Source organism: Marmota flaviventris, chromosome 13 (assembly GCF_047511675.1).
Source record: "Marmota flaviventris isolate mMarFla1 chromosome 13, mMarFla1.hap1, whole genome shotgun sequence".
Taxonomy (NCBI): Eukaryota; Metazoa; Chordata; class Mammalia; order Rodentia; family Sciuridae; genus Marmota; species Marmota flaviventris.
This window is the reverse complement of record NC_092510.1, coordinates 35,140,696-35,146,816: the sequence shown is the minus strand read 5'-3', so window position 1 is coordinate 35,146,816 and position 6,121 is coordinate 35,140,696. Positions and strand designations below refer to the sequence as shown.

Genomic DNA, 6,121 nt, shown 5'->3' with positions numbered 1-6,121 from the left:
TGGAAACTGATCATAAAATAGTTAACTTTTCATTAAAATCAATAGACTGTTTCCCTTCTTCCCTTAATAGAACAACGACCCCACAGCCACCCAACACGCATCCACAATACCCTACCACCCTTCCTCCCGTTCTTCGAAGGGTGCCTGAGCTGCCCTCTTCCTTGCTCACACCCCAGGAGAGGCTCAAGAAGCAAACCTGGGCTCAAATAAAGAAGCCCAGCGAAGGCCTCCTGCACTTGTGCGGGGAGGAAGCTCAGTCAACTCTGCCGAGAGGGGAAGCGGCGGCAGGGGAATGGCACAGGAGCTCCGGTGACAAGGCCGCCTTCACGGCCGCCACTCCTACCCCACCGCTGGGTGGCGTGGGTGAGGGCTCCCTCTTTGCCCTTCCCTCAAGAAATCGCGTCGTTTTTTCCGGGTCTCCGCGCCCGACAATTTTTTCTGATCTCTAGGGAGCAGGTAACAGCCGCCGACCACTCGCGGCTCCTGGGCCTTGGCTCTGGTACTCGCCACCGCCCAACTCCCTTTCCCCCCAATCTGGATTTTTTTTTTCTCTTCTTTTTCCCAAACCTCCAAACAGGAAATAGCTTGAGTCACAATAATACACAGGAGCGGCCGCGGAGGCCATTAGTGCACGCCCATTCCCGGGGCAGCCTCCTGTACTCCCGCTCTGCCAGGCGCTGCCAGCTACCCGCGCGGGCAGCGCAGGGGACACCAGCGCAGCCGCTGGCGCCGAGTCACAAGCACCGGCAAGCGCCTCCTTAGCCCTGCGCGGGACTCCGCCGCCGGCTACCTACTCCACCCTTCTCCAGGCGAGTACTGTCCTCCTTTTCCCTCCCAGGTCCTGGCAGAGCCAGCGGGCTTTTGCCGCTGCCCGCCGAGCGACCGGAGAGCGGCCACCTGCGTTTGGGCGTCGCCAAAAGTGCCTTTCCTCCTTACGGGATTTTGGTAGGGAGGGATTTGCTGGGTGCAAAATTGCGCGGGTGCCCTGAATCGGTGGTGCCTGGAGGAATAAGGGGCAGCGCGGACTGAGGTGATCTGATGTCCCCAGATCTCCTTGTGGAGTTTGGGGGGGTAGTTTATTGGGCATTTTTTTCCTCTTTAATTTTGTCTCCCTCCCCACCCCCGGGGGATAGCAGCGCGTGACAGGGGTTCTTTTAGGGAGTCATCTGAGAAGAGTGCGCACGCACCTGGGCAGCAGCAGGTGCCTAGCCCTTCTCTTCCAAAGGCTGGAAACCGTTCCACTCTCTGCTGAGCTTCTCTTTAACCAGATTAAAATGGCCTTTGAGTTTCTGTTGCAGCAGCCAACAGTATATGAGGGGGCGGGAGCGTGTGCCTTGGATGGACGTGGGCGGAGGGAGGTGCTAGCTGGAAGCAGGTGGGGGCTTCTGGGTCTACCAGCCAAATCTTCGCCGCGGGGCTCGAAAACTGCCCACTCCACCCCGCCTGAGTGGCCGCCCGGGATCTGTTCGCCTGCCTGCGCCGGCTCGGAGAGCTGGGATCTCTGTCTCCAGCGCCACAGAGCCTTGAGAAACTTTACTCTTGTTTTATTTTTACTTTTTGCACTTTCTGACCCATTTACTAGCGTGCAGCCGAGGCTGACAACATGCAGGGCGTTGTCGGTTTTCCAAGGGTTGTGTTGCAAGCTTCTTCTATAGGGAACTCTCAGTCAGAACAACTTGGAGATCTTTATGTTGGAAAAAGTCCACCGAATGCCAGGCATTCTTGGAGCTTGAAAAGGGTATTTTCCAGACTGTTCTGAAGTTTGCATGAGGGCTTTCGGTGCAACTTAGTCTCTCTCTCCTCTCTTTATCCGTGGCTGCTTCCAGGCCTAGGGGTGGGCGGGTACTGCCGGGAGGAAGTTTCTCAGTCCGTCTTTACAAACGGTGGTTAGTAGGTAAGTGAAGTCCTGAACCTGTTCATTTGAAAGGTCTGATCTATTTATTCTCTGGGTTTCCTTGTTGAGTTTCGGGACATTGCCTGGGGGCCTTTTGAAATGCAAGCCGCGCCCCAGGCCAGCTGAATCAAGATCCCCAGGGGATCCGTTTATATTTTCAGTTGAGAAGCACTGGGTTAGGGTGTCTCGGGGTGAAGTTTTCTGTCTAGTGAAAAATAGTGATTTATGACACATTTCCCTCCTGTCCTTTATTTGGATTTTCTTTTTGCCCACGGGGACAAATGCACTACAGCCAAGTGGATCACAGCTTCTCCACCCCAGTGTGACTGGCTTTTTATCAAGATTTGGAAATAACGGTTAACATATCATCCTGCAGTTTTTGTTTCAGGATATTTTTTTGTGGCAAATATACATAGTATGGTATTTACCATTTTAACCTTTTTATTTGGACAACACTGAATATATATATGTTTCTATTGCACAACACTGAATATATTTCAATGCCATGATTCAATGGCATTGAAATACATTCATTGTTGTGCAATAGAAACTCTGTACCCATTTCTTTCCTTGGACTTCTGGGTTTTTTTTAGTACCAGGGATTGAACTCAGGAGCACTCGACCACTGAGCCACATCCCCAGCCCTATTTTGTATTTGATTTAGAGACAGGGTCTCACTGAGTTGCTTAGCGCCTTGCTGTTGCTGAGCTGGCTTTGAACTTGTGATCCTCCTGCCTCAGCCTACTGAACTGCTGGGATTACAGGCCTGTGCCACCTAGCCCAGCTTCTGGGTTCTCTCTCTCTCTCTCTCTCTCTCTCTCTCCATATATATATATATATATATATATATATATATATATATATAATTTTTTGGTAGGGAACAGAAAAGGTTGAATAGGCATGTAAAAGTGAAAGAAAAATCATGTGGGCAGAATATAAACAAACATTTGGGGATTCCTGAATGGATAAGCACTATGTATAGCTCCTGGTTCTTGGTGTGCTTTCTTTTAATAGAGACAAGGTAGACCCTGAGGATTTCCTTTTTGTTTTGACTGGAATGGAATGGACTTTCTCACAAGGCTCCCTCTGCACTAATTAAGCATTGTTGCCTGGTAATCCCTTACTCTGCACTTCTTTTAGTGGCATTACTTAGGTGTCCTGTTGATATTCAGAATAAGGGATTAGAGATGTAGGTCAGTGGTAGAGTGTGAGACCCTGGGTCTCGCCCCAGCACCGTCCAAAAAAAAAAAAAAAGTTGGAATAAACCTTAAGAAAAAAATTATTGTTTCATAAATATTGGAGGAGGTTACAGCAAGACATTAAAAAAAAAAAAGATTTGAAATAACTTTCCAGAATACCCCAAACTGTTTTATTTCTGCTTTAATGTTAAATACAAGTAATGATCCAGCAACATCATTCTTAGTTGTAGAAAAGTGTGCATAAACTTAGAAAGCTTTCTAATAGTGAAAGCCATTTGTTTCTATCCTCTTAAAATGATCCAGCTTGTGATTTGAGGGCATACTTTTCAGTGAGAACGTAACTGAATTGGTGAATAAAATGTTTCATTTATCATCTAAGTCACTGTTATAGAATGTGGTTCAGGGGCTGGGGTTTAGCTCAGCAGTAGAGTGCTCGCCTAGCATGTGTGAGGACCTGGGTTCGATCCTCAGCACCACAAAAAATTAAATAAAACAAAATAAAGATATTGTGGCCAACTACAACTAAAAAAAATTAATGTGCTTCAGGAGCTGGGTGCCCCTGGTGCAGGCCTGTACTCCTAGCAGCTGGGGAGGCTGAGGCAGGAGAATTGGGAGTTCAAAGCCAGCCTCAGCAAAAGCAAGTTGCTAAACCTTTCAATGATACCCTGTCTCTAAATTAAATAACAACAACAACAACAACAACAACAAAAAATAGGGCTGGGGATATGGCTCATGGTTGAGTGCCCCTGAGTTAAATCCCTGATACCCCCCACTTCCCTCCCCCCAAAAAAATATGTGGTTCAGAATACATGAGTGGTCAAGGATTTGGGAAAACTTAATAAACAGCTGAATAGTGGAGATCTCTCCTATTCTTCCTGAGCTCTGTCTTATATTTCTTAAGACCCTTGACTTTGTGCTAAAGCTTTTATCAGAATGAGGTTATTAACTTTTAGAAAGGAATTTACAGCTTTGTGTGATTGATAAGTGCCTTTGAAGTGATTGAAGATAATTCAAAAGGGAAAGATTTAGCAGAAAATGCTCTCTCTATGGAAGATTCTTGCTTTCTCAGAGTTTCAGAATGATTCATTCCTTTTAATTCTAGTGAGGCAAAAGAGAAAGATTTTCTCCTTCCACCAAATGTTCTTTTCTGAAGTAACGATATATGCAGTGTTTTAACCAGTGAACAAATGCTATTTTGCAGTCCATACATGAGAGAAAATTTCAAATGAGTGGGTTCTTGTTGTTGTTGTTGTTGTGTGTATAGTCCTGGGGATCAAACCCAGGGCCCTACATAACCATGCTAGGGAAGCACTCTGCCACTGAGCCACACCCCCAACTTCCAATGAATGGTTTTATCAGTGCTTCATGATGTCTGGGGCATCACCTGGGAACTTTGTAAAAATGGAAATATTATCAAATATTCCAGATTCACTAAGTCAGAGCCTTTGTAGATTTAATAGAACCAGGGTGATTCTGATATAAAATTAGGTTTGGGAATCATTTGGATGAGCATGCATAAACATGTATGCACACTTGAACACACATACAAACTAAAATGTTGTAATTTTTCTTTCTCTTTTTCATGCTGGAGATTGAACCCAAGGCCTAACAGATACTACACACATGCTATATAGTATACTGAGCCACATCCCCAGCTCCTCATGTATGGATATTGTAAAAATTAATCTGAAAGTACAAGAAAATATTATGTTAATTAATTATTTTACTTAATGTTTTAAACTATTTCTTTATTGTGGTAATGAGGGCCTTGCTCATGTTAGGCAAGTACTCTACTACTGAGCTATATCCCCAATTCTGTAATTTTAATTTAACATAAAAAAATTAACCATAGGTTCATCTCTGAAATTAGATAGTTCAAGTTTGGCAGGTCTAATCAGTACCTCTTTACTCCTTCTTCTTCTAATCAATTATTTTAGGTATTGATCATTTTTTTTAAAAGCACTTTTTCCTTAATATTTATTTTATTTTATTTTTTCGGCGGACACAACATCTTTGTTTGTATGTGGTGCTGAGGATCGAACCCGGGCCTCACAGATGCCAGGCGAGCATGCTACCGCTTGAGCCACATCCCCAGCCCCGTATTGATCGTTATTGACGTTTAGACTCCCAAGGGTCCAGAAGAACCACTGGTCCCCAGCTACTGGACTATTTTATTATCAAAGAAATATGCCTATTGTGAATCAGGGATTTAAGGCATATTGTCATATTTACAACAATCTTGAGAGTTTTTCTTGTTTTCTCACTTCACAGAAGAGAAAATTGAGGCCACCATGGGTTCAAGTAAGTCTTGAACCCATGGATCTTTTCATAGTCTTTCCATATAGAATTATAAGTCCCTGCTTACTTACTCTCCCTCACCACCAACAGGCTATATATTAATTCATTTTTCATTTAATGCTTTTGGGACATCAGGTCCTGCATTAGTCCCCAAAGCAAATAAAAAGATGGTCAGGGCTGGGGTTGTAGTTGCTCAGTGGTAGAACACTTGGCAAGCATGCATGAGGCCCTGGATTTCATCCCCAGCAACACACACACACACACACACACACACATACACACACACAGAGCAAAATTCAGGTAAATTCCAGCGAAGCAAAGATTCTAGAGCAAAGGATGCCATTTCCATGGCACCCTACAAACTCTGAGAGTTAGATTAATACCTAGCTTGACTGTGGGGTTAGTGTACCAACTCTGTTCCTGGTAAAAATCAAGTCCTGGACATTTTTCTTATTCAGATGGCCTAGAGGTGTTATCCTTGTTCATCAACCTGACAGTACCCTTTTAGTTCCCTGAGATGCTGCACAGTGTCAAAGAAGGGGCACAGGGTTAGCTGTGGCAGAGCTGACCTAAACTTCCACCAGCTGGATGAATAGAGTAATCTTACAAACTCAGAGCTTTTATATATACCACATACCTGCATATATAAAGTTAAAAGAACAATGATCTCTCTCCAGAATCATAGCGAGGACTCTAGCACCCTTTTGTAAAAGTGCTTGTAGGGTGTGGG

The 6,121-nt window shown here is 44.7% G+C and overlaps 1 protein-coding gene across 1 annotated transcript in view; it reads left to right on the top strand.

The window, feature by feature from the left end:
• Positions 1-382: 382 nt before the first annotated feature.
• Tjp2 (tight junction protein 2) overlaps positions 383-6,121 on the top strand; it is a 145,255-nt gene continuing 139,516 nt past the window's right edge. Inside the window, exon 1 of the mRNA XM_071600582.1 lies at positions 383-809. The gene's annotated coding sequence lies outside the window, so the exon portion shown is untranslated. The remainder of the gene's footprint in view (positions 810-6,121) is intronic.